The following is an 18,965-nucleotide window of genomic DNA, read 5'->3' as shown; positions in this document are numbered from 1 at the left end:
TTTGATTTGCTTGCACCATAAAACTGTCAAAACTGGGATTATTCCAATTCAAGAGCAAAAGTAGTCAATTAGGAAGAACCTAGGGAACAGTCACTAGCATCAAATTATGATAGATCACATTAGAATAAAGTAACTTCAGTTTATTCGGTTGGGTTTACAACAGTAAGCATAACAGAGAGATTCTCAGGATCTGTCTCTCAGGACTATTACTGGAAAAATAGGATGGTTGAAAGTTTTAGTTGCCTTAGCAGTTCCTCTCTTTCATGCTCAGAACACAGTAGGTACTTGAAAAGTGCATAGCCTAAACAGAGGGAAATCTGCTTAGTAAACCACATACTTGGATGATATGTTCAGGTCCTCCCTGTGCCACAGAGCACAGGCTTTGACTTTAAACACAATCTATTATTTTGTTTGTTTTTGCCATCTAAATTAGATAATACTTGGTGGTGATGTGGTGTTAATATTCATTAGGACTCCCAAAAAATAGTTTGCTTGATTTTGTACAAAAAACTTACTTAAAATGGGATTCTGGAGATGAAACCCGCTTTACTATAAATATCATATATAACTAAATACTGGCCAAAGCCACCGCTTCCAAGGATAAAAGATGAAGATTAAACACCTGAATCCTTCTGTAGGAGCTCACATATGGAATGATACGTAAGGATGTTACCCACAGTACCAACAGTTCCAGTGGGTACTGCCTGTTGGTTTCAGGTAGTGAGTGATGCATTGTTGACCATACTAAAGACACATGAGCATGTTTTTTTTGACATGAGATGCCAACTGGCTCTATGGTACAATCAAAGAGAAAAAATAAAAGTTTTTTTTTAACCTATAAAGTCCTGCTTAGAATAGATATTGCTTACTACACGCAAAATAAACACCACTCTATCCCAGAAAGTACAGACATTCAGGACAAAGAAAGTTTACCCTTCTCTTCAGGTATACCTGAAAAGAAGTTTACCCTTCTCTTCGAACTTTTATACTCTTGATGCTAGAAGTAGCTCCTAGATCATAATGGAATACACAAAAGCAAAGATACATCCCAAATGCCTTTATTTTCATCTTAGTCCAAATATAGTCTTAGAATGGGTGGGAAGGAAACTGGAGGTCACCTGGTCTGATCCTTCTCCTGAAACAAGGCTAACATAGATTAGGTTGCTCAGAGTCTTTTTCAGTCAAGTTCTGAGTATTTCCAAGGATGGAGATTTCAGTCTCTCTGGGCAACCTTGTATCCAATCACAATTTATTTCTTTGGCAACTTGTCTTAATTACTTCTCAACTTTTCACCAGGAATCTCAGGGATTAGTAAGGCTCCATTTTCTCCTACAGACCACTGTTTAGAAAGGGTCTGTAACACACTCCCACCACAATGTCACCCTTACTGGCTTTTCCTCTGATCCTGACCTGCAAGCTCTCAACTACGCTGCTGCCCATACTACAGTGGAACTTCAGAAAATCAAGCTGCTCCTTCACATCGCCAACAATGCACTCTCATCAGCTTTACCTGTCTTTCTTAAAGACTTTGTATCCATCTGCATTCCAGGCATGTGAGTGACTCTGCTAAATCTCAGACATCCTGGTGATCTTCATAAAACAAGCACATACTCCTACCCAAGCTTTTCCCCTTCAGCAGCAGAACTGAAGACAACAGAACCTGGGCTCCCGTGCCCTTCACCCCTAGACACCAGAGCCCTCTAGTCCCTCTTGCTAGCCTCAAGATCTTCCTTGGCAGTGTCATTGGAGCCCATGTGGATGAGCATGAAGTGGAGTACATACCAAAATACCTTTCTCATTTAACATAGTTCTAACATAACACAGGATAGCATGCTAGTGCACAGAATCCAGTACCTTCAAATATAAAATACCATTTCTTATACAGTACTAATCACTGCTACATGCAGCTTTCATTACAATCTTATAACTTGTGCAGTAATACCTTTGAGTGTAGTATAACCTCTATTTCAGAAAGAGAACTTCTCATGACTTACTTCCATTGACTTAAAAAAAATTTTTGACTGTGTGCCAGGGTTTTATTGTAATGAAATAAACTACTATAAAATCCATTTTTTTTCCCACAAACCCATGCTTCCTATACTCAGTAAATTTTTGTAACTCTCTAAAAATACTACTTTCTTTAGATAATTAAACATGTTGCAATGGCTTTTCTCATCAGAGAGTATAGCAGTCTCTTTTTCATCACCAAGTAGCTAAACCTAAAAGCTGATTCAGGACTTAGGAAGCCAAGACTTCCTGCTGTTAAAGGGTTTTTGTTTTACCTCAGGAAAACCTGTAGGTAGCCACTAGAAGTTAATGACTGCATTCCTTTGGTTAGGAGGCTTGCCCATCTGTTATAAGGGGATAGTGACACTTACTCTAACAGCAGGGAGTAATTAATGCTTTCAGAATTTTTAACACTCAAATATTTTTCATTCCATACAAAATAAACATCAGCTTTTATCCCAGAAAGTATATCTATTCAGGTTTATGCAAATTATACAACTAGAGGGGTGAGGTCTATGAAAACATTTGTCGATTTTCCATGCAGACATTCCCAAACTAATTCAACATTACATAATACACACACAGGTAGTAATTTAGGTAAGAAAACTGTATAAATATGATGTCATAAAGAAGCCACTAGCTGCTTAGTCTTAGGCCATCAGCTAGTCAAAGTATTCTAACTCATAGATACTTTCAGTAAGTCCTGCTGAGTTAGACTTGCCTTCATTCCAGAATGCAAACTCTTGCTTTCCACTGCTGTACATAGTGCTATTTCATATATCCCAATACATAAACCAATCAAATTCCAAATTAAAATTAATCTGATAAAAAAGAGAGACATAGTTGGTTTCTTTCTTAATGAAGTGTTTTTGGTTTTGTTTTTCATTTCTCTACTCTGAGTGTTTGCTTCTGAGCTTAAAAGACAGCTAGAATTCTTTTGATAACTTAACTCTTTTCCTTTTTTTTTTTTTTAGGACACCCAGAATGCAAGGACATCTGGTTTGTAATGATATGTCATTAACACCATTCAGCATAAAAGGCAAAGGCAAGAAATAGGAGAAGTGATAAACTGAGCATGCCGATACACAAGTTTTAATGAGCAGTAGGCAATGCAGACCATAAGAAAGACCAGAACACTTAGGTCGCTGATGAATGGGCCATTGAAAGAACCACTCAATCTGTGAACACTGAAGAGTGTTGCAGTTTAACTCGACAGTCAGCTCAGTGCCACACAGCCATTCGCTCACATCCCCCACCCAGTGGGACTGGGGAGAGAATTGGGAGGAAAAAAGTAAAAGCTTGTGGGTTGAGATAAAGACAGTTTAATAGGACAGAAAAGAAAGGGACATAATGATGATGATGATAAATAATAGAATGTAGAAAGCAACAGGTGCACAGTGCAATTGCTCACCACTCACTGACCAATGCCCATCCCATCCCCAAGCTCCAATCCCAGCCCACACCCTGACCAGCCACCCTATACTAATTGTCCGGCATGACACCACATGGTGTGGAACCTCCCTTGGCCAGTCTGGGCCAGTTGTTCTTATTCTGTCCCCCCCCAGCTCCTTGTGTACCCCCCAGCCTCCTCGCTGGCAGGGCAGCACAAGAAACAGCGAAGTCCTTGGCTCTGTGTAAGCACCACTCTGTAACAACTCAAACATTGGTGTATTATCAGCATTATTCTCATCTTGACACAGTGCCATACAGCTACTAGGAGGAAAATTAACTCTATCCCAGCTGAAACCAAGACAAAGAGGTTAAACCAGAGCTTTGTAACTTATAAGAATGGAGACAAGATTGTACTGAGGGTGATGAGAAAAAGAATTACTATGGAGTGTTTGAGGTGAACTTCAGAAATATACAAAATTTAACATGGGACACTTAAGGAAAAGATCAACAGCAGGGAAAGGAAGGGATCAAGGCTGATGGGGAACAAAAACATGGGAATACAGAAAGGAGGGGGAATAAAAATGCGGCCAGTTACATGTAAACAGGCTGCCAGTCAGTACTTTTGTCTGGCCAAACCTTGTACCTCACCACTACAATCTAAGCTACCATTTCACTACTCTGCATTCCTTGCTATTTTTCTTAGTGAGTACACTATCTTTTTTTGTGCAAGACAATAGCTAACATCAAGATGGGCTAAGTGTCAAGTAGGTCTCAAGGCTGGAAACTGCCTACTACTGTAGATCTATATAATCTACAGATCTGGACTAGTTACAAGAGACCTGTGTGGATCATAGGTGTGAGGGTGTTTGTGTGATATGCTAATTTGAACCTCATTATCTGGCATGTAAGAACAGGATCAAGCCCTTTGTCCATGCTTTTACTTGTTGTATGTACGCAGCATATAGAAAGGCACTATCTTCCTGTCTGTGTTCGTCTGTTTGCCATGCCTGTACTAAAGGAATGAATAAGGGTGTGTGTTGGTATAACACACGCTTGTTCACACTACTGGGTGGGAACCACAATAGCTTTAACTCCAGTGGACTGGGAGGAAAACCCGCTTGGGTCCTGGAGTCTACTTCTCCTTAGAGTTTTTGCTGTCTGTTGAAACTTTCAAGTCATGAGAATCCTTCTCCATGTTTTTCCACTAAGCAACTTGATTCTAGCGTAGGATTTAGTTATGTTGGGATGCCTACATTTAATTACCTACATACAGTCTCTACATGTCAGCTGAGTGTTTAACCTCCCATTGTAGTTGGAGGTGAGCCAGTCCATAAACCACAAAGGGGGAGTCAGGTGAACAAAGATGGGATTCAGTTGCATAAATATGTTATAATCCATTTAGACTTCAGCTGACAATGCAGAGAGATGCAGGTCTTCTATAAATCCTCAGTTATATATGCCAGCCATGTGTGAATGTCTGATACCGTAAGGCATAGTTAATGGCATTACACACCTACATGTGGGCACATGGCTCAAGGGGAGATCAGTGTATACCTCAGAAAGCTAATTAACTTCGCGTAAACTTCCATTAACTGAACAGAAAGCCAGACATCCAGCTTGCTTAAAATTCTTATTTCTCCACGCCTTTAAACTGAAACTCAGTTTAAGTGTCGTCTTTAAAGGTAAAGCTTACAAACCATTCTTATAAACATTCTCTTCTCTTACAGTCCAAGTCCCTGGCCTATATGTCTAATGCAAGTAATACCTAGATTTAAGAATTCTTTCTAACCTTCACAAAAAAAGCCTTTGTGATTTCTATGATTCTATGATTCTTTGTGAATTCTACGATTCTATGATTTTCTAACAGCTTGGGGCAGGGAGGGAAAAGACTGCATGAACTGTTCCAAGTTGAAGGAAATACTATTTCCGAAAAAACAATCAAGCTACTCATGGTCTAGGTGGCAGAAGCATGTTTCCATAGAATTTTTGGAAGGTTCACAGGATCACAGAATTACAGAATGGTTGAGGTTGGAAGGGATCTTTGGAGGTCTGGTTGCCCAGGACCATGTCCAGGTGGCTTCTAAGTAGCTCCAAGGATAGAGACTCCTTTACGGTCCAATAGATCAGCAGGATACTGTTAAAAAACCTTGTTGTTTCACAATGATATAGTACTGTAGTCACAGACATGCCTATGATCTAATTCAGCTATACAGTTTCCCAAAGTGGTAGTAACAAAAAAGCAGTCACATCAGACGTTAGACTGTAGAACACCAGCAAACACACTATGAATAAAATGTCCAACTCATTTCCCTTATCAGCCTGATTCTTACATAAAGAAGAGTATCTAGGTAAATACATAGCTAAATAATGAAGAGTTTAATTTTTTAAATGTGTACTAATCCTGTTGAGTGTAAACCTCACCTACTCAGTCTCAGCAGTTTTTTCTTTTGCACCCATAGATTTCAGTCTCTCGGATCAGTTCTCACCAACAGAAACAGAATTTCTATATTAACAAAGCTCCCTCGTATAGCACAGGGATGCTTAAAATTGTAGCATATTTAGTGATGTTTCTCAACAGTTCCAGAAGTTTTTGGACTAATTCACTCAAAGCAGTTCTGAAGATATGAAGACAGACATACCCGCAATTCCAGCGGAAACAAGCAAATATTCTCTCCCACACCAGCCCTCTCTCTCTCATCTCTTTTCTCCTCCTCCCCTGCCCTGGAGTATCTACAAGTCATCATTCCTTCTATCTGTTATTCCCTTAATACCCATACTAACTTAACAAAAATACAAGTAAAAATAACTTATAACTCAGAAGCCACAGAAGGAAGAGAATTAAAGAGCAACACAGCACTCCCCCAGGTTCTGGTTGGAGAGGCAGGGTATGACCTTACTGAGTTCTAAGCTTTGCCTACTACCACAACATCTTTGACTGTCCTACAATTGTAGAGAAGTCTAAAAACATTTATCATAAAAATAATAGGTTTATGCAATGATTTAGGGAACTTACAGGATCTATACTAAATAAACTGATGTTTTTCCCTTCTTTCATTTTCTTCCTTTTGACCTAGAAAACCGATTTTTAACTCTAAGATTCATCTTTTTAGAATGTATTTTAAATTTTTTTTAGATGTCCTAGCAGCATACTTTCTGAATTTGCCTGCAGTAAAAACATAATGGAAGAAGAGCCCTATAAACTGAACTATTTGTCTCCATAAAAAAAAAAAAAAAGATAAATCTCTACCAGTTTTATTTACATGCCAATATTTAGTGACAAATTCTAGTATGTTTGCTATTAACTAGGCACACAAGACCTAAAAATTCTGAAAATAACAGGAACAACTCCAGAGAAGTAAATTAAAACTCCTAAGAAACCAAGGTGTAACAATCTCCAGTAGTGTCACGTTTGAACTTCTAGCCATTTTTGTATTTTCTTTGTTTTACATATTCCTGGCTCAGGGCTCATATCCCTTCCCAGCTAAGTCCCTTCTTAACTCCTTAGCAGAGGTTCTTGACTCAGTTGCCTCTTGTAAATCTATTGACTTGCTGAATTCTTCAGCTGACAGAAACCTTTTCTCTATTACTGTAGGGATCACACAAATTCCTTATTTGTTATATTTATCCCTTCAGCTACTCAGGACATCAACTGAGGAATTATCCTCACTCTCAGATTTCCTATAGGCACCAAGCAAAATCATGGGGAGCTTGAGAAAAAAATATATATATTTATATATATAAATATATAAAAATAAGCCATCTCTTACACAGTCAATGGGCTTGTATACAGCATTAAAAGAAGAGTTTCAAAGGCCTGTTCAATTCCAAACTCCCCTTCTTATCATTCAGCCTTTATTGATTTTTGTTGAAGAATTCTCATTTTATATTTGTATTTAAGAAAACTGTAAATTAATTGTCAGCTGTCTAAGGCTTGGTGCCCTTAACTAATTTGGATCAAAAATGAATTTGTGGTACAAATTTACTACTTCATTGATACAATAAATTGAAGATAGAATACTTCTTCACTAGATCATATCAAGATCTTACAAATTTCTAGAATTAGCAGATATCTTCAACAGTGATGATCACACTACTTCCCAAAAGATCAAAATACTTTACTTCACAGTATTTTTAAGATTAATTTTTCCAAGTACATAAAATATCAGCAATGCAAAACAGTAGGATTACCAATATGACTAATTGGATAGTATTCTTCTGTGTGCACTTGAATATTACACAACAGTTAAAACTGCAATAGAGGGTCAAAGTTATTTTTCTTTAGTTTTTGTTCATAATCTTGTTTGTCCTCATAATTGTCCTTTCTTTCCCTTCTCTACTTCTCAAATAAAAGTTTTATAGACAATTATTTTGCCGTTGATAAACAACCCAGAGAAACAACGCTCTCTCAATAGCATAAAGTTACGTTTTAATTGTTTGTGTATAGCTAGTATACATGAAGCCCTCACATAACTGCTGATCCCTTTGTTAGAGAACAGAGACAGAAAAAGGTAACCCACTAACAGAAAGTTTAGTTTAACCCTAAAAATTTAGTATAATTTTCAAAATGCTAAGTAATGTACCTGACAATAATTCCCATTGGGACAAGTAAAAGAGCCATACAAATGGTGTTTAATTATAACTTATTATCTACTATTAACCATTTTATAAAACACTGGATTATGAGAGATTACGTTATACAAGACTACTGCCCCCTTTAATGTCTATGAAGATAAAGAATATTTGCATTGCTTATCTGTTTTCTAGTGTGTAATTTTTATGTACCAGCCTGGAGTTCCGATATTTTTTCAAAGAATAAACAACTCCTAATAACACCCTAATTTTCACCACTTTACTAGAAGTATCTTTCTTTTTCACAGTTTAAAAAAAAAAGTTGGGATGAAAAGTACTATCACTTAGGAATTCCACTATAGAGATGTAGAACAAAATATCAAAATATGAGTTATTTGCTACTAGTAACTGTTCAGCTACTGAGATGTAGTGTGTGGGTGTATATATATATTTTTATATATATATATATACGCATATATATATATATATATATATATATATAAATAGTACTTACATTCACAATTCAGTATAGAAAAGGTACTCAGCATGAAAAGTTATGACTAATAGAAGAATTGCTTACCTAAAAGGTCAGCTTTCCTTGCAATCTTGATTTCTTGATTTTTTTGTCTTCATAGCAAGTGTCTCCAGGTAGTAGTAGAATGAGAATTGCTTGTGTCCCTGTCAATGTCCAGAGCAAAGAGGTTAGTCTGTGATATATTGGTCTCTCTAATCTCTTCATATCCTCCCTGGCGCAACTGAGTATTTTGTCTAGCTCTTAATACTGAACACAGATTGCAAAATCAGTGACTCCAACTCAGCGTAGTAACAGAGTCATTTGAATCCACATACTGTTTTATAACATAACCCTCTTATATAAGGTTTAGTCTAATCAAGATATATTTTAAAAAGAAAGCCATTATTTTCAGATATACCATAGTGTTATTCCCTTCGATTGTCCTTGGCTATTTTATTATGTAATGTTTCAAATAATCCTTTTTAATTTAGAAAACTAACAGCAATATACTCACAGACAGCACGTGAACAAAAGGATTTAAAACATAGCTGGCTCTGATCCCAAAACCTTTTGCCACATGCCCCACACTCACACGCATAAACTGAATTCTGGACAGCTGCCAGTAGCTGCTTACCTTTCTGTCTGAGTTGTCTAACCTCTCTGATAACTACCGTTCCTCAAGCAAGTTTAGGAAATGAGCTGGGATTTCTCATTTAGTTAGCAACATATTTGGATGGACTGTTTTTATCCGTGTCATATTGAACTTATATAACACTTCTTTTTCTTTTATAACTAGCAAAATATGTTTGTTTTTTCTTCATAACAGCTTCGCCAAATTATTTGCCAACTTCTGCAGATTTTTAAATTCATTGATGGGAGAAAGCTTCGTAATATCCAGTCTAGTATTTTTTAATCTCTTTTATTCATTTCCCTCTCAATTGTCTGTTAGTAGAATTAAAAAGAACAAACCCAAACCACAGCTGAAATGAGCTGACCTAGCATGACTGCTTCTGAAAGACTAAAGCAGATTACATCACATGAGGATTACAGATTAAGATTACTGTACTGATTGTGTGAATGCCTATGATGAGTTCAGACTTTTTTTCTTTATTGAAACTTTAGCGTTGGGTCAGGGGGGAGAGGTTTTCTCTGTATTATTTACAATATTTCAAGGTGAATAGAATTTCCTCTTGAAAAGGACAGTTTTTTAAATCTTTTTAGCAACTGCCCTCATACAAATCCATAATAGTCATTCTACATTCTATGTAGAATTTAAGAAGCTCCTATAGACAGGAAAACAGATAATTTTGGAATAACTGTCCCCAGGATGAGACTAAATTGAGGTGGCTTCTGTTTCCACTGTGACACAGAACTGTCTGCATAACCAGTGCCTAATCCTTTACCGACAGATATCCTATTGCGGCAATACCTTTAAAGTCTGACCATGTTTTCGATTATGTGCAGATATATCCATATGTATGTACACATATAAAACAAACAACAACCTGCACTATACACGTGCAGGCAAATTGTCCATTAATATATATAAATAATTAAAATATTCTGAAAATTCCTATCAAAAGTTACATTAATTTCTCTGATCTAATGGTTGATGCTTATTTTAGGCTACTACAAAATAAAGATACTTACTTTTGTTTTCCTTCAACTCTGTGACTTTTCAAAGTATCCCACAACTACATGCAAAATAAATAACACTAAAATTTATCTACATAGGAAAGGGAAATACTGTCCTTGCTCTCTGCAAGAGACAGCTCTTCCAAGTCATTCACACTGCATTCATGAACAATGTTATGTTTTAAGACAGATGAGCAGATGAGTAATAGTTTGAAGAAAGTTTCTGATAGTCCATCTTTATATAAATCAGATAATTGACTAGTTGTCTCCATTGACTGAAGCTATTAACTTTGGACTGGAAATCTGAAACTTTAGATGATAGGTTTTCATCTCAACAGTCTCCTGGCCAGTTAGTTCCTTAAATTGGTGTTGAAACTAGTAACATAGAATTGTTTTTCAGGATCTGCTGATTTTCTGTCTTTGGAGTTTAAGTGTTTTTATGCATTTTCCTGGCCTCAAGTTTGGATCAATACTATAGTTCTGTGCAAGGAAAATGGCTGTCACCTTGGCACGTTCGAATTGGTTGTGGTAAGCTATCATGTCTGTCACACTTTACAAAGGGAAAGCACATTTCCTCAGGTCTGTATCTTCTTTGCAATGGCAGTAACTGGCCACTAAGTTAAGTAGAGAATAAAAAAGCATGAAATCAAGAATAGCAAAACAAAAAACAAACAGAAGTACAATTAAAAAAAAACCACAGCAGAATTTGAAAACACAATGGATCCAGTATCTTTAAAGACCTAGAATCATAGAATATCCCGAGTTGGAAGGGACCCATAAGGATCATCAAGTCCAACTCCTGGCACCACACAGGTCTACCCAAAAATTCAGACCATGTGACTAAGCGCACAGTCCAAACACTTAAACTCCAACAGGCTTGGTGCAGTGACTACTTCCCTGGTGAGCCTGTTCCAGGGTGCAACCACCCTCTCACCTGAAAGGTGTTAGCAAATGTAGACCAGAATTGTTATATATTGTGTAACTTGTGTCCAGGAAATTTAGATTCAAAAGTAACACGTCTACTGAGAACCCACAACAGAGCAGGATACCAAAGATGAAGGGAAAAGTGTGAGTAGCAGACAGGAATGGTTATGAACTGACCACAACCACCCATTCCCCATCTTTCCTGTACTGCTTGGGTTGAGGGAAGTAGAGGAACTGGAATGAAGGAGTGAAGATGAGTTGGGGGAAAAAAAGTGGGAGAAGGTATTCTAGTTTTTGTCTTTATTTCTCACCATCCAAGTCCATTGTTATTGGTAATAAATCAATTTAAATTTGTGCAAAGAGAGTCTGTTTTGACTGTGACAGTAATTTGTAAGTGATCCTTTTATCTTGCCCTGTGAGTTGTTTTCGTCTTATTTTTTCCCCCGTCCTGTTGAGGAGGGAGAGAGATCTGGCAACCAGCTAAGGTCAACCTACCACAATACTCCACTGGTATCTATCCATTAGTTACAGGACAAAAACTTAATGGAATCAGTCAATTTTTACACGACGTGATATACCACTTATAATCTAACAGAAATTGCATTATTTAAAATTATTTCATAGCATGTTTTCTTCATATAAATGATAATACTAATATTTATACTTCTACCTTTCAGTATTTTACTTCTCTATACAGCACACGAAGATCTGTCTCTGTCTTCATTATATGATAGTCAATGCTTATCTAGCAATTTATAATAGCACAGAACAGAACAGAAGAGTTCAGTTGGAAGGGACCTACAGAGATCATGAAGTCCAACTGCTTGGCCACTTCACAGCTACACAAAGGTTAAAGCATATTGTTAAAGGCATTATTGACATACCTCTTGAACACTGACAGGCAAGTGGTATCAACCACCTTGCTAGGAAACCTGTTCCAGTGTTTGACCACCCTCATGGAAATGAAATTTTTCTTTCTATATAGTCTGAACATCTGCTAGATTATCTAGATCCCTCTGAAAGGCTTCTCATCCCTCCAGGGAGTCAACAGCACCTCCTAGTTTAGTATCACCAGCAAACTTGTTAAGGATGCATTCCATTCCCACATTCAGATCATTAATAAAAACATTGAACGGAACTGGCCCTAGAATTGAACCCTGATGAACACTGCTGCTGACCAGCCAGATATAGCTCCATTTACTACAACACTTTGAGCTCTGCTGTCAAGACAGTTCATCATCCAGTGTAGCATGAACACGTTTATGTCACGAGGGGACAGTTTGTCTAGAAGGGTATTGTGAGGGACAGTATCAAAGACCTTACTGAAATCCAGAAAGATTATGTGCACCACCTTCCATTCATCCACCAAGCAGGTGACCTTATCCTAAGTGGAGATCAAATTTATCATTTTATCAAGGCAGGACTTTCCCTTGGTAAACTCTTGTTGACTATGCCTGGTAATATCTTTGTTCTTTAAGTGCCTTTAAATATCCCCCAGGACAATCTTCTCCGTAATTTTTCTACAGAGTGAAGTGAGACCAACAGGTCTGTAGTTTCCTGGGTCTTCTCTCATGCCCTTTTTGTAGATGGATATAATGTCAGCTAGCTTTCAGTCAGCAGGGACCTCTGCAGACTCCCATGATCTCTGGAAAATTGTTAGTAAATTTACTATAGAAGTCAAGCTGTAAGCAGCCAAGTTCAGGCTTGTATCTGAAATACTATTATTCAAAATTGGTGTCTATGTTCACACAATGAATTTAGACTGCTGGACTAATGGAAAGATATTTTATACTGCTTACAATTAGCTTGTGAGATACACAAAAAATATTACTGAATACATTACTTCCTGACCCTGATGTCTGTATGAGAACAGCAGGTCTCATATCCACCTGTTAAACTCTTCTCTATTCCAAAACTGAGTGGCCATGCCACACTGCTTACAGTGAACAGACTGTGGCTGTGAGACTAGGGGACTACCAGATTCTTTATTTTATAATTATAAAAGTTTTCAGCTGTAATACTTATGATGAAAACAAGCAAACAATCTTTCAAATATCTGGCATCTGAACACAAGCTTTGTTACAGGTAGAAATATGAGCAGAAATTCTGTGTATGCAAACATTAGTCCATGTTATCTCCAGTATTTTTCTTAACTCTCCTGCAAAGTAATCTGTCTGTATACAGATGGAGAGAGTAAAAGGTTATAGGCAACTGCTACATCTCTGCCTCCATATTTTTAAAGCTTCCTTTCCAGTTCAAGACAACTATTATTTCAACTTCACAAGAAACACTGGTTACTTTGCTCTCTCTTTACACTTCGACTAGAGAAAATCTCGGAAGCCGACTTCATTTTCATCTCCCATATGTTCCCTCATAGGACATTTTCCCATTCTTGCGTACCAGACTGATCTTGCTGTGTCTTGTGAGACATGATTTTGCAGAACAAGTAGGGGGGTCACTGAACAGAAAGAGGCTTCTGGAATCATGTTTTAGCACTTGCTCCAATAAAATCATTAGATTATTTCTGCAGAAAACTGCATTAAAATGGGTATACAGTCTGTTTCGCAGGCCTCTGAGTAACAGAGTGTATTGCTTATTTTAGTTAAAAGCATAAAAACTAAACAACTATCTCTTTCTCCTAATATTTCTTTCCTGAAAAATGTGCCTTTTCCACAATGTTCCAAATATCTGATGGGAAAAAAATAAATAATTAAGTAAATATTCATTGATAATCTCTTCCAAAGATATCTCAGCTAAGAACGTAGCTGTAACATTTAAATTGTAGCATCTCCTTGCCAACGTACAAAGTGATAAAACTGGTTGAAATGTTTCAGAATTTTGACGATCAGAACATGTAAAATGTAATTTCACACTTCAACCACTTTAATATTTTTTTTAACCTAAATACCAATTTTCCATTTTTATTCGTTATTCAGCAAGATTTAGTCACAAACATCCATTGAAGCTAGAAAGTGTAGTGAATGAAATTGTTATCCTATTGATGTCAGTCGTATTTTTGTCATTAACTTCTGTGGACTTAGGATTTTTTCCACTGCTTCCTCATGTTCATTTATTCTTCCTCATACTTATTTAGTATAGGAACTATGTAACCTACATACAAGTAGTATACAAGAGATTAGTCTAAATTCTAAAGAACTCTGGAAAAATAAACCTTTGTAGTTTATACCTCTCTAATTTGTTATTTCTACCTCTCAAGTATCCATTCAGCATACAGACACAGTTTTGGTAAACAATTCAGAATTATAACAACTTTAATAATTATTTTTAAACAGCCATCTGTAGCTTTATTCTTAGAATATGCCTCAATATGTATGTACCAGCAAAATAAGGCTGATTAAATGCATTCATGTTTCAAGCACAGAACCTCTTAACAGTTAATTGGAATGACATCTTCTCAAAAGAGATGCACCAGCAGGTGGCTTTTGAATTTGATTTAAGTCTACAACTACAAATCATTGATCAGTGGCAAGATCCTACTGACTCTTTTTAGTCCTGAATCAAGAGTTACACCACCTGAACATGATCATAACTTGTGAGCTCTGCAATGCAGCCCAGCTTCTGTGGACCTTCTTCATGTACTCAGTTTATGGAAGGAGTTATAATTTATACAGTGACAATATACCAGATAATGTCAGTATAAGAGAAACAAATATTTTCCCTTTACACAGGAATCTGTTCAGCTGCATAACAGCCTCAGCTCTAAAGGAAATCACAATTTGCAGGAACCAGTTACAAGGTAACTTCCACAATCGATTACACATTGATGCCAATGGGACTGCATGAGAAGAAACGAAACACGAATTGTGAAGTGCATTTATGTTCAGCCACAATCCTATTTCCTTCCCTCAAGCTTGAAGGTGGAACTTTGCTTTTTATATCTATTATAAATCACGTTTCTTTCCATTGCCTGCAAGCCTGCTAGACATTTCCAGAGGCATAAACAGAATCAAAGCAAGACAACTGTTTATGCTGTTAGTGCAAATACTTTTCATTACTCCAACCAGTTTAACTCTTTGCTAACCAACTCTTAATGACGGCACCTTCTGTCTTCCCAAAAGATGCATAAATATGATTTATTGCAATGTAAGTTTGATTGAAGCTTTCCTATATTGGAGAAACATCTGTAAATGCAGTTTATGTACTTGCTCCTAATATTTTAGGCAAGCTTTTTTTGCCACTTGCTGACAAATTCACTTCTCCCTCCTATAAAAATATGTAGTGGATTAATCACAGACAGGATTGGATCTATTTCTTGCATGGCTCTCCCACATCTACTATAGTACCAGAAGGAATAATTCAAAGTTTTTGTTTGCCTCAAACTGGGGTAAAATATACTGAATATTCCTAGATATGATTCATCTAGAGACTCATCTGACAAGTTCTGAAAAAAAAATATATATTACCTTCTCCAGCTATGGAGATAGAATGTTCCTAAATTCGGTACTATTAATTGACTTGTAGTTATAAATGACAAGAAATGTAATTCTGTTTCTAGGACTGTGTGGTCATCTGACAGAACAGTATGTTCAGTTCCTTAACAGTGATGAAAGAACATAAATAATGACCAAAAAAAAAAAAAGAAACAGGAAGGAAGGAAAAGTAGAGTTCCTTAGAACTCTACTCTTAAGAATCTTAAGTAGTATAGGTTTGAACCAGTCTGAAGAGAACTGTGTATTCAGAATATTTTATATTTGCTTACTTGTTTTCCCGTTTTATATACATTTCGTCATGATTTTCTACCTTTCTTTTGACTGAACTGTAATTACTGGAAATATTGCTTATAGTTGTATAGCTTCCTAAAAAGACATCTCATGTACTCCTACTTTTATAAGAATATCAAACAAACAAAATGAATACTGTTACAGTGTAAAAGAAAAAAAATTAAGTCTGCAAGAAGCATCAGAAGAAAAAAAAAAGTTGTTCTAAAAGCAGATTTAAAGTGTTTATTTCAAACTCTATTTAATGATCACAAGTAGTTAGCTTCTATAATCTAATAGTGCAAGCGTAAAATGCAGACAGAAGGAAAATTTCATAAAGATGAGCTACAGAAGTAACAGAACATTTTTGTGTAATAAATAAATAAATAAAAGCTTTTCCTGTAGCTACCTTCCAGCTGGAATTAATTATTTACCTTGTCCTTCACAGTGCAGGAAAAACAACTCTTTGCAATTTTCCTTATCTAAAGAAATCACTGAGTGACACAGTTACCTTGTGACAGGGGTTCTCTTTTCCTAAGGAAGCCAACATCACCACATCCTTTTCCCTAACCTGTATTCTGTAGCAGGGCACAGATATGGTAGCTGCAGAGAGAGATCATGATAACTGTATTAGAAAGAAAGTTCACAAAGAAGTTTTCACTGAAACTATTTCTGTAAGCTTACAAAAAAAGTCTTAAGGTAGCACATATAGTCAACAGACACGCTAGGTTGAGAAAAATTTCTAAATACTTCTATTGCTTATTTACAGAAGCAGCCAAATGTCTTAGGGAGTTTTGTCTGACAACTAAGTAAAGCACACAGGTGTTAACTTCAGTGGAAAAAAAAAATGCAACAGCCCAAACAACAATTAATATTATTAAAAAATAAAAATAGAAAATCTAATATAGGAATAGATTCCTTCCCAGATCTGTTCGCATTCTTTTATGGCTAGTTCATAGGACAAAAACCAAGGAACATTATTATCCTGCTTTACCTAGAAACAGACTCCTCTCTCTGAAAACTCCCTGGGGAACAGGTAGATCTTTTTTATGCTATACACCAGAGCACTGGAGAGAAATACAAGAAATCCAATAGGAGCCTCAGTAAGTCATATATATCTTGACTTACATAAATCTTCCTTTCTATTCAAAGTGCTAAATTATCTGGGTTCTGCTAATAAAATTCATCTGAATAAAGTTCTTGTTATTCAATTAATTAATAAAGATGTGAGTTCAGCTGGCCTCTCATTTGTTGCTGATTTTTGTTAGCCAATTGCTGATTGATACCAGGTCAGGCAGTGTCCCTAGGAAGCTGGTACTGAGAAACAATTTGAATGCACCCCAAAAGCATATTCAGAGAAGGAAGGAAGGATTTTTTATATTGAAGTCCATATTAACAAATGTTTTTTCTGCTTCTGTTTTATGACCTGCATTTTAGGATTTGTTAAAAACAGCATAGCCAGCTGGGAAAACGAGGTGATTCTCTCACTATATTTAGCATTGGTGTGGCCTCACCTTGAATATTGTGTGCAGTTCTGGGATCTGCAATATAAAAATGTTGTTAAGGTACTCGAAAGTGTCCAGAGGAGGGCAACAAAGCTGGTAAAAGAGCTGGAAGGCACATCCTATGTAGAGAGGCTGAGGACACTTTGTCTAGTTTTGAGAAAAGGAGGCTGAGAAGCAACCTCCTTGCTCTCCACAACTTCCCAAGGAGGGGAAGTTGAGGGAGAGTGTAGGTCTCTTCTCCCTGGTAACCAGTGATAAGACACAGGGGAATGGCACAAAGCTGTGCCAGGGGAGGTTCAGACTGAACATTATGAAAAATTTCTTTACCATGAGGATGGTCACACACTGGAACAGGCTTCCTAGAGAGGTGGTTGATGTCCCATGCCTGTTCAAGAGGCATTTTGACAATGCCCTCAATAATACGCTTGAACTTCTGGGTGGCCCTGAAGCGGTCAGACAGTTGGACTAGATGATCTCTGTACGTCCCTTCCAACTGAACTCTCCTCTCCTCTCCTCTCCTCTCCTCTCCTCTCCTCTCCTCTCCTCTCCTCTCCTCTCCTCTCCTCTCCTCTCCTCTCCTCTCCTCTCCTCTCCTCTCCTCTCCTCTCCTCTCCTCTCCTCTCCTCTCCTCTCCTCTCCTCTCCTCTCCTCTCCTCTCCTCTCCTCTCCTCTCCTCTCCTCTCCTCTCCTCTCCTCTCCTCTCCTCCCCACATTGCTGCCCACTGTTTTGTCAGCTTCTGTACTTAATTTCAGATCAGATATGTATCATTTGAACTGACTTAGCTTACATGCAATCTCACCTTCATTTATTTCCAAACCTTTATCTTCTTGTTTTATGATGATGGTACACAGAAAACATCCATTGTGATGCCTGTTATTTCCTGGGAAAAATATTCCATATTCAACAACATCCAGTCCTGTTCTTCTTATTGAGATGCTGGTAAGAAAAGGATATGAGTAGATGATAAAAGGAAACAAACAAAAATGTCTGGGTCTTCGCAAAGAGATGCAAAGTTTATTTTTAGATTCTGTGAACAGAAACTGATGTATGCAAAGAGCAAAAGTCAAAAATAGCGAATTATGTGATTCTGGTTGAAATGGCTTCCCTTCAGACTGAAAGCACTGCCCCTGATGTTTTGGTTGCAATGTGCCTTTCAAGACTAGTTTGCATATATGTGATGTTACAGAATAAAAGGCTGAAATGGTAATGATTTCATGCTGCAAGTCTGAAGCAGTCAGAAACTCATAAATGGTCAGGGCTAAGCTAAAGTTAATGCTAAAGTCTACTTATTAAAATACTTCATTATTTTTTTCCCTCCTTGTTCTTTTTTCTCAAAAAAAAAAAAAAAAGCACATGGGAGAAATGGGAGAATATCATAGAACCATAGAATGGTTCAGGCTGGAAGGAACATTAGAGATCATCTAATTCCAACACCTCCCACTAGACCAGGTTGCTCAAAGCCCCATCCAGTCTGGCCATGAACAGTTGTAGGGATGGGGCATCCACAGCTTCTCTGGGCAACCTGTTCCAGTGCCTCACCACCCTCAGAGTAAAAAAGAATAGTTAAAGTGTATTGAACAAGAGAATTAAAGTAGATTTCCTTTTAGATGTGTTCAGCTGGCTACTTTTAAAGGAAAATTAGTATGTATTCCTTTTACCCATATGTTATCAGGACCATATCAGGTACAGTATCTGGGCAC

Source organism: Cygnus olor, chromosome 1 (assembly GCF_009769625.2).
Source record: "Cygnus olor isolate bCygOlo1 chromosome 1, bCygOlo1.pri.v2, whole genome shotgun sequence".
Classification (NCBI taxonomy): domain Eukaryota; kingdom Metazoa; phylum Chordata; class Aves; order Anseriformes; family Anatidae; genus Cygnus; species Cygnus olor.
Note: the sequence above shows the minus strand (reverse complement) of the source record.